This window comes from Mastomys coucha, unplaced genomic scaffold (genome assembly GCF_008632895.1).
Source record: "Mastomys coucha isolate ucsf_1 unplaced genomic scaffold, UCSF_Mcou_1 pScaffold21, whole genome shotgun sequence".
In the NCBI taxonomy this organism is placed as follows: Eukaryota; Metazoa; Chordata; class Mammalia; order Rodentia; family Muridae; genus Mastomys; species Mastomys coucha.
This window is the reverse complement of record NW_022196904.1, coordinates 61,371,876-61,382,032: the sequence shown is the minus strand read 5'-3', so window position 1 is coordinate 61,382,032 and position 10,157 is coordinate 61,371,876. Positions and strand designations below refer to the sequence as shown.

The 10,157-nt window shown below is 39.0% G+C and overlaps 1 long non-coding RNA gene across 1 annotated transcript in view; it reads left to right on the top strand.

Annotated features, from left to right (window-relative positions):
- The first annotated feature begins 4,211 nt into the window (after window positions 1-4,211).
- The window catches only part of LOC116100571, an 18,430-nt gene continuing 12,484 nt past the window's right edge, over window positions 4,212-10,157 (top strand). Inside the window, exon 1 of the long non-coding RNA XR_004122637.1 lies at window positions 4,212-4,433. This is a non-coding gene — a long non-coding RNA (uncharacterized LOC116100571). The remainder of the gene's footprint in view (window positions 4,434-10,157) is intronic.

Here is a 10,157-nt window from a genome sequence, read left to right as displayed (position 1 = left end):
ATGGGATTGCATGTTTATTGTTTGATGATATATTAACTATGGAAGCTATCGAATTTGGGAGTTTACTACTTATGATAACGGATGCAGGGGTGGTATGTGTGTGTCTGTGATATGTGTTTACTTTGACTCTTTCTTTGTTACTTAACTTTAGAAAGAGTCCAGAAAAGAGACCCAAGCTTGGATGAAGGCACTGCCGGTCTCTGGATCAGAGCCTTGCTTCTTAAACCCTGTCTAGGTAAATTACCTTTTCTGTGTGAGCATTTCCTTTGAGGAGAATCCTGGGGAGGAGCCTCCAGGGACCAGGCTAACTTTTTAATGGCTCTCTCAGATTAAGAGGAAGGAAATATGAAGTCCTTGGGGGGAGGCACTTCGCTAGGCTGTCTGCATCCTGTAATTCTTCCCGAGTCTGTGAATCATACTTTTAAGACTCCTTTTCAAGGGCATTTGTCTTCCTTGAAGAGAAGTCCAAAGCCGAGAAGATGAGGTTTAAAATAGATCTCAATCAAGCTTTTGCCATAAAATCAATTGTGGGGGTCTTGCTGTCTACCCTAGGAAGGTTGACTCTGGCTGCATGCCTTCTGTCACCATGCGGGACACTTCAACAGATGGGTCTTTGGCTTCCCTTGAGTTTCAGAATTTGCATATTTTCTTGTATCTTCCCCTTTTCTTTGAGCTATCCTGCAACCATAAGCTGCACTGGAGAGTGATTCCCTGCTTGCAGAGAGCACTGGAGGAGCTGAGTTGTTACAGCATCATTCTTTGAAATCACTTTAGGGAGAGGTCTTGCTTTTAAAAAAAGCATCCTAAATAAAACATCCAGCAAGCAGACAATTAGAAGCCACATCTGTACCAATTCCACAAAGACAGCAGCACCTTTCTAAACAATTTCTATCAGGACTGGGTTTTATCAAATCTCTGTAGAATTAAGAAACAACAAGAACACAATTCTTAAATGTCTAGTGTGTTACAATGGCACCAGTTTCAGCAAGAAAGTACATTTTACTGAGCATCTACTAAAGAGTGATTTTTAATCTTTAAAGATAGAGTTAAAAGTCAAAAAGCCTCTTGAAGTGTGACAAAGGACAAATATAAACAATAAGGAACAGCAACAGAACATAAAGCACCAGGACAGAGCATGCGTAGAAACTGTGTGCTATGGCCACACACCACCTGCCAATGCAAGTCATAAATGTGCCCCTTAGATGTTGGATGTTAATGATAGGGCCAGATGTTGTAAAAGGACAGGGGATAAAACTTTCCATTCATCTCAACTGTGTTATTAAAACTAAAAGTGCTCTGAAAAGTTTTGTTATTGCTTAAATCCAAAATAGGATCACACAAAAATGAAGTTAGACTGTTTTAAAGTTAATTGGATCCTCATAGTTGAATTGGACCCTTTGCCATGCCCAGTATTGTAAATTCTTATTCTAAGAATCTGCAGGAACCAGTATACCCGAACACCAGCATCATCCAACTAGAACTCATTTGTAGCAAAGGGGGATCAGAAGTGGCTTGCACTTATACACTCTGTATTTCCTCGCTTTGCAGCAATGTTCAATGGTGCTTAATGACAGAAGACTGAATTCTAATAAACCCCACTAGTGATGGGCATGGTGGCTAACATATGGATTTGTGCATATGTCAACTCCAAAATGCTAAGGGTTTTGAAAGACAAACAACATCTCATCTCAAGACTTTTGGATAATGACAGTGTCTCAAATACATTGAAATACATAAAAAGGAGGAAGGAAAAAATGATCAAAGACCACTTAAGCTCTGTTTTATCCCTGTCTTGATTTCTTGAGTTTAAGCCTTGAGTTTCCATTATTTTAATGGTCACTCTTCATTGAAATTTATTGTCAGTGTAAAGTGGGAGAATCTAGCAATATAAGTTTGAGTCGTACTTATATATGCTTTAAAGAATTTTAGCACAAGTGCCTAGGGTTCACAGTTTGTTTCCATAGCCTCTTCCAACAGAATATACAAAAAATTTTATACATCTTTCTTACCTGTTATTCTGGGTAGAAAAGTAAGAATTTTGAGGATAAACATTTAATGATTAGGGATTTATTGATTTAAAAAAGGGAGATACAAGTAGGAGAAAGAGGGGAAGAAGGAAGGAAGGGATGGAGGAAGGGAAGAAGGGAGGAAGGAAGGAAACAAGGGAAGGAGTGAGGAAGGAAAGAAAAGAGAGAGGAAAGAAGGGAAGAGACAAGGGAGGGATTGAGGAAGGGAGGGAGGAAGGAAGGAAGAAAAAGGAAATATATGCTGATCTTTAGGATCTATTTTAAAATGCTTCTCACTGTTCAATAGATCTTATGAGAAAAGTGTCATTGGCAAATTTTAGAATTTTCAAACTGTAACACAAGTGCATAAAGGCATACATTTAAAGTTTAAATCCTGTGGGAGCAAAATATTTAAGTTTTGTATCTTTTTTGTTTAATACTGATTTCTATAAAAATCTACTACTTTATAACGTATATAGTCCCATATTATAGAGATTATAAATACAAATATTTTATTACTTATGCATAAAACATGATTTGTCTGGGATATAAACCACAGTGCTCTCAGGTACCACTGCTATTTGATTGTTCTGAGTATTGGCTTTCTGACAGGGTTTGGAATGAAGCCATTTTTATTAATTTAGTTATTTTTGCTGATATAAAAGCCCGTCTATCATGTTAATGATGTATCGGTCTGCGGTCCCACCGAACAATAATTACAGAATGTCCCTAATAGTAAATCATTTGTCACAATCACAGCTCAGTACAACAACCTTCTGTGGAACAGGGAAGACATTATCTGAATAGCAATACACCTTTATGTGAACCGATTAGAGGGAATCTGGCCAATACCTGAGACTCAACTTGGAAACATGTTTCCCCAGGTCTCAGCTTGGGGACAGGAGATGCAGCATGTTTAATGTTCCCTGCCGTTAGCGTTAGAACAAAACCTGTGCTCAAGAAAGAATTAATGAGGGCTAATGCAAACCTAAGCCTAAAAGGTGAGAGGAGAGAGAGAGAGAGAGAGAGAGAGAGAGAGAGAGAGAGAGAGAGAGAGAGAGAGCTTTGAAAAGGAAGAGAAATAGAAGTGCTAATGGCTTGACCTCATTCCTTGTTTAGCAAGAACTGAACACAGAAGACAAAATGCTCTAAAGGGAGACGCTGAAGCTAACAAAAAGCAGAGCTGAAAAAGTGAAGTGTGGGTTATTTTACCAGAATAATGATAAGATTCTGCTTTGGAGAAGTCCCAACTTCAGCTATCCTATCTATATTTATAAATCACAAGAAAAATTTATTGAAGGATTATACACAGGACCACTTGGGAGAAGAAATACTTTATTTACTAAAACAGTTTTCCATTCTTGTCAGGATTGAGTGGCAGGTATAGAAACGTCTCCTCTACTTCCTGTTTTCTGGTATGTGTGGCTTCTTTCCTGTCAGGATGCATAAGGGTCTCCCCTGGACACAAATGTTATTACTCAAAGTCTAGATTTCCTATCAAGAAGTGTTTTAAGTATTTACTATAGTAAATACGTTCATGCTTCCAAAGGCATAGATATATGTTCCATTTTAAAGATTAGGAAACTGAGGCACAGAAAACTAGAAATCAGATACTTGCAGATTATACCAGAAAAGTGTGTGTGTGTGTGTGGGGGGGGATTCTTGGGCTTAGCTAATTCCCTCCCTCACTGGGTCAGTCAAACTACATTTATTCAGAGTCCCTAGTGAGGTAAATCAGCAACCTGCTTTGAGTGTCTGTGAATTTAGTTCTTGAATTTTGATAAGAAGACACCTACCCCATTAGTTTACTTACAGAGTCTTAGTAAAAGGAAACCTAACACATTAGTTTGGCAACAATGTCTTGTTTTCATCGATCAAGCCACCATACCATTTAGCAGATAAAGGTGACTCCAGCTTCAGTACAGGTCGTTGACACTAAGGCTATATTGAGTCATACAGCTCCCATCTCCACATTCTGTAAGAAAAGCTGCCTGGCATTGAGTTATCTGAGTCCTGTATTGCATTGCTGGGATGACAGGGGTCCAAAAACCATGGAAAAATTCTTCCCATAATTTTAAGGGCATAACGTGCCTCTCTTTTTTCGTTTTGGAAGATGCTGCTTCTTTGTTGGACATTCTGTTAAGAATAGAATGGAACGCATACAGGTAAAGAGAATGCTGGAATACTTATCCTTAAACCCAGTGACTTAACGGTAGTCTCCGGCTCAATTAAAATGTAAGGAGTGGAGGGAGCCATCAGCTGAGGAATGCTTTGAAAAGCTCAGACCGCTTTCAGAAAACAGGAGGTTCCCTGAAATACCCACAACAGACCTAGACATTTTATGCTGAAGAAAATGTGTGAGGTCCAAAATCCACACTTCCAAAACTGAAATCCTAAGACTTGAATTATCACAGAAAAGAATGATCTGTAAGTTATCTCTCCTCACAGACATTCATTATTTCTTTCTATGATGTTTGTTTTTTCGATTTTGAAACAGGGTCTTATGTAGTCTGGGCTTCCTTCACTTTGTCCATAGAGCTAGATTTGAGCTTGAACTCCTGATCTTCCAGACTCAAGCTTCTGAGCGCAGGTGAGTCGTAGTCCCCTTCTTATTTACAATTCTGTGAGGCATCAGAGGACCCCCACGGAATGAATAGGCAATCTCAAGCTCATCTACCTCTCCCAGCACCGAACTTGAACTCTCAGAGAAGTATGTATCCTTAGAGATTTTGACCCCAGTGTTATGAAGAAAAAAGAAAGAAAGAAAGAAAGAAAGAAAAAGTCGAGAAAAACTTAAAATCAGTTATCATAGGATATCAGAAGCCAGAGCAAGGATTTGCTGAACCTTCCCTTTAGCCTCTTGCACCCTTCGTGTACCGTGGCCTGAAGTTCTGACTGGAGACCTTACAGCTGTTCTCCGGGGAACCTGGTTCAAAGGCACATGTATCCTTGACATAGCTGCCATCTTTTCTAAAGGGGCAAAGTCCTATACAAAAAAAAAAAAAAAAGTCAAATAGCTTCCTCTTGCCCCAACCCCACTGTCCCCTACCCCTGTGTTCTGTCCAGAAGAAAAATCCCTCAGCCGCAATGGTTGTTTTTATTAAATTCTCCTCAATAAAAAGCTCAGGCAGGATTTATTAGGTACTCAGGGCGGACGTTTAGTATTTCGCCAGTTATTAAGTGAAAATCAATAGAAAGCAAAGAAAATGGAAGTCACCGCACTGTTAGCGCACCGTTGTCGCCCAGATATTATGTCGGCTGTCTTGTAGATTCATGACAGACGAAAGAGGCCGGGAGAGAACTTTCTGCTTACATTGCAGGAGCCAAAGTGGGGTTATTCATTAGAGCAGGCAGCCGGCCAGATGGATTTCCAGTTCAGTTTTACCATTTATCTTTAAAACGCCTGTATCGAGTGAGAAAGAACACTGATATTATGTGATATCAATGGCAGGTTTATGTATCTAAATCAGGATTTATTGTTATTTTGTTCCAAAGACCTTTTTTTTCTCAAGAAATACCATTTCGGTGGAAGAAAATAATAGCTAAACCTTGTCAAAGATAACCTTCCCTGCTGTCCCGCACCACTCGCTGTAAAACAAAGAGAACCCGGTGGATAAACAGTTTTAACCACATCCTTGCAAATCATTTCTTCTCCATCCCTTCCCTCCCCATTTCAATATACATATTTTTTAACGCTTGCAAACATGGGTTTTGGGTCATTTTGTGTTTTATTTTGCCGGGAGTTTGACTCTAAGTAATGTGAGCAGTCATTTTAATTGCATTTAAAAAGCCTTAGCTGTTTTCTGCCCTTCTGCGCGTGCTACTAGTTGTTCAAGAAGCATTCTTTCGAAAGCTAAGTACTCTGTTGTTCTTTCCTTCCCCTGCCTTGAAATGATCTTTAGCATGAAAACACCTACCATCGTGGTCTTTTTCAGCTACTTTAGAGTCTTTAAAAGCAGGAGTACCTTTTATTTTGTTTTATTTATTTATTTATTTTTGTCTTGAATTGTTGATGTACTTGTTGGGTAGCTTCTGGTTTTCTTCTCTGAAGAACGGATCATAGCAGATCTGGTCTGGTCGATTCTGCTAAGTAACTGATGGGAATAACTGACAGAATGAACATGCTGTATAAATAGCTCTCAAGAAACAGAGTACAATCCATTTATTTGTAAAATGCCATTAGCGACACATTATGATTGGAAGAAAAATTACATCTGGATTTTGATTGAAGGTCTTGCTAATAGGACATTGTTGATACTTTTTTTTTTTAAAGCTACATTATTTTCTTTGACTTTTTTTCTTTGTGTTTATGAGAAGAAAAACTAAATTTAGTTTTATATAGACCAACATTAGGTAGCAGCCAGGAACCTATGGCCTTCTTCCAAGTTCACAGTGAGTGAAAATGAGAAAATTTCTAAATGATTGAATGATTCTACCAGCTCCGACTGAAGAAAATTTACATTATATTACAGAGAAGAATGAAATGTATTATTAAACAATTGTTCCCTGTTAGTTTTCTTTATCTACTTAGGCAAGTTATTGAATCAAGTGAAAAAACTTACTTTACCAGATTTACTTTATGATATTTTTCTATTTGGAAATGCTTTATATTTTTGTCCTTCAAGTTTGTTGATAATCAGAGTTTTATCTTCTAATTAGATGGTATCTTTAAACTAAAATATGGAAATAGTTTTCTAAATCCTCTGCTACTTTTACAGAGTCCTTCTAGAATTCTGTATGCATTGTGTAAGTGTGTCTGGTCCTTTGGGTAGAGAAACAGTGCAGTCGTTAAAAGGCCCTGGATCTGGATTGTGCTCATTCAAGTCTTTGCTGTCACCCACCAAGCATATGACTGCGCACGCTATTTCAAGGCCCATCCATGCCTCAGTTCTCCCTTCCTCGGGATGAGGACAATAATCTCTTTGACATTCTTCTGTTTTCAAAATATGTAGACTCTCACTTGCTTGGAATGAGGTCCTCAGAGTTAGAGAGAGCTGTGAGCTCTGAGAGAACGAATGGGTCCCATGTGATGCTGTGGTCTTCTAACAAAAACCGGCAAGTAATCCCCCAGAGGATTCAATTATCCCTCTGTTGTCCCGCTCGCCACAGTATTTATTAAATGTGGAAAATCACAAGCTTAAGTTTCAGTCATGAGCATTACCCTCAACCCAAATTTTGAATTAAAGAAATCTGGCTTAATCTTTTCTTCCTAAGATTAACATGCAACCTGAACCAACAACAAGAATAATAATAGTGCCTGAGCATAACCACAGCATTATTGATTTATTAACGGCTTTTGTGATTTGGTAGTCATGAGGTGTAATGTATGAATACAGACCAATTTATAGACAACTTAGTTTGTTGAAAAATTGTTCATTCTAAAAATATTTAATAGCGCATGCAGTTATAAGAGTGAAATGATAATGATTATTAGCATGATTTGGGCAGTACAGCCAAGGAAAATGAAAGTTGGTGGCTTGGATCTCATAGCCTCCATGCTTCATGTGTCCTCAGGACACACAAAAATTGTAACATGTTACTTAATAGTTTTGGGTTTTTTTTTTGTCACATTTACGTCTGCAGGCATTATGGTTTCAAAAGGTATCTTTCTTTATTCCCACTGTAGTTAGGAGCTGGATGGTGGCAAAAAGTAAGTCCTCATCAAAGGAAGGACAATATGCTATATGGTCATGTTGTTGAGAAAACCCATGTCATTTTAAAACATAGCAGTATTGTGGGCGAGAAACTGTTGTCCGTTTCAAAGTATGTGCAATGGTACTCTTCCTTTCTGTTGACAAAATTGTCTGAGTACCAGGGGCAGGGAGAAGAACATGAGCTAGTGTTGGGCTACCTGGTTCTGCACACTTCTCTTGGTCCTCACTAGCCTTGGGGACTTGGCTAGCAGTGTACACTCTTGATGATTTGGGTTTTCATTTGCTGTACTGGGACAGCACACAATGCCCATCATAGTACTGTGACAGATGGCCCTTCATCCAGCAATAGGAAAACCATACTTCGAAAGCACTTATGGAACAGGCATGGAAGGATGGTGACATTGTTTGCTTCCTGTGGGTGCAGCGTGATGTCCAGAAGACAAGCCCTTGGGCTACCTCACATGGTGGTTGTTCACCAGGAAACTTGAATAATCATACAGTGGCCTCTATGTTGGGGGTATGATAAAAAGGACAACCTTACCCTTCTCCCTTCCTGTTTTACTGTTCTTCCCTTCTCTGTCTCTTCCTTCCTTCTGTTCTTCCTTTCCTTCTTCCCCTCTCCTTCTTTTCTTCCTTTGATACGATTTGGCTTTGTGGTCATTACTGATCTTGAATTTCTGATTCTCCTGCCTCAGCCTTCTGATGGTTGGGAATCTCAGGGATGTTACCACTAGGCATTGCTGATGAACTAACTCTCTGTGAACTCATGGGCTGTGAGTAGGAAAATACGCTTGCAGAAGCGGTATATAAGTTAAAAAGTCAATAGCTAAGTCAGAAGTCATAAGTGACTGCCAGTGTAGTACTGAATGCCTAACACAAACCAGCACAGTGAGGAGAGTTCTGCAGTTACATCATTCCAAACATGGGTGATCTACCATGTGCAGAAGTTGAGAACTTCAAATTTCAAATGCTGCTGATACATACTTCGTACTACATCACTTTAATTCCTTTGTCCTTTTCAGAGCAAAATAATTCTAGTGGCCAATGTACTGGACATTACAGCATTAGGCAGAGGAAAACAGGGCTCAAAAGGGCAGAGATGAGGAAGTTTTCCAGTACTGAGGTTCTACTCCCTTGAAGAGTAGAGCTCAGAAACCTGTTTTCTTTCCAGTGCTGCAGATTAGCACTTTGGAAGAAAAGCCAGATCAAAATAAACGCATATCAGTGCTCAGATCCATTCATGAGAAACTTAAGTATATCAACTTGGAAAACAGCAGCAGGTTACATCTAATGAAATGCTTCAGGATCCTGTGCTAACATGTGAGCTCCTTGTCAAAGCTCAAAGCATCCTCCTGTCTTGGCCCCTCTTTGCTCCCTACTTCTGGCACATTGGTTCTCATTTCTTTCAAGTGCTGATGACACAGTGAGCTTGCCCACTCACTGAGAGAAATGAAGGATGAACTTGCCTCCCATGGCACTGCCCATCACTTATATGTCTGAACACGTCAGGCATTTAGAAAGGAGAATCTGGGCTGGGTAGGAGTATTGACTGAGGACGGCTGACAATTAGAGACCTGGCTCTCCATGGCAGATCGGAGCACATAAATAATGGCATTTTTCCAAGTAGAAAGGAGGAAGTCATATCTCTTCTCAATCCTAGAAACAGGTTTTCTTTGTAACACACACACACACAAATACATACAAATACCCACATACACATACAAACACATATGTATACATGCATATATACACAAACACACATGCATACACACATACACACAGTATATATGTATATATGCATATATATATATAAATATATACACATGCAAATACACACATACACACACATAAGCAAACATGCATATATATACACATACATAGACACACACCCATACAACTTTAACTCAGTGATTTAACAAGAACATTTCAACCAAGTACCAACATCTGATTTGATTAGATCAAGTTATTTTCTCTTTCTTCTTAAAAAGAGTGGATTATTAATAAAATCACACTTCTTTAAAAGAAAAAAGGCAGAGAATGTAAATGTGGCACTAATTTAATTACACACAAGCACTGTAAGACACTAATGTAAATATTCTGGTGAGCAGGCCTAAGATACTTGAAGCAATTACTTAAGGGCTCCCTTTCAAAGAATCTCTCCCCTTTTTATTAAATGCCTTTTAACATTAGCACTTTCTTCCTGACAAATTAAATGAAATTTCATTACTCTCCCTGACTTAATGGCATGAGACTCCTGCTGAGGTGAGAGTTAACCCTCCCTGGACAGCTGAAGAGGGCTCGGACATTTTGTCAAGATGCCACTGTCCTACCACACAAAACAAAGGAAAGGGAAGAGCCCTTTGTATTTCACCAGCGCTGCTTACAGGGTCCTTCCTTTCTTTAATGTTTTTTCAGCTGTGACCCCTGCCCAAAAAAAAAATCTTAAAAAAAAAACCTTAGTGTTGTTTTCCAGAGCTCTCAAGATCACAGGATGGGG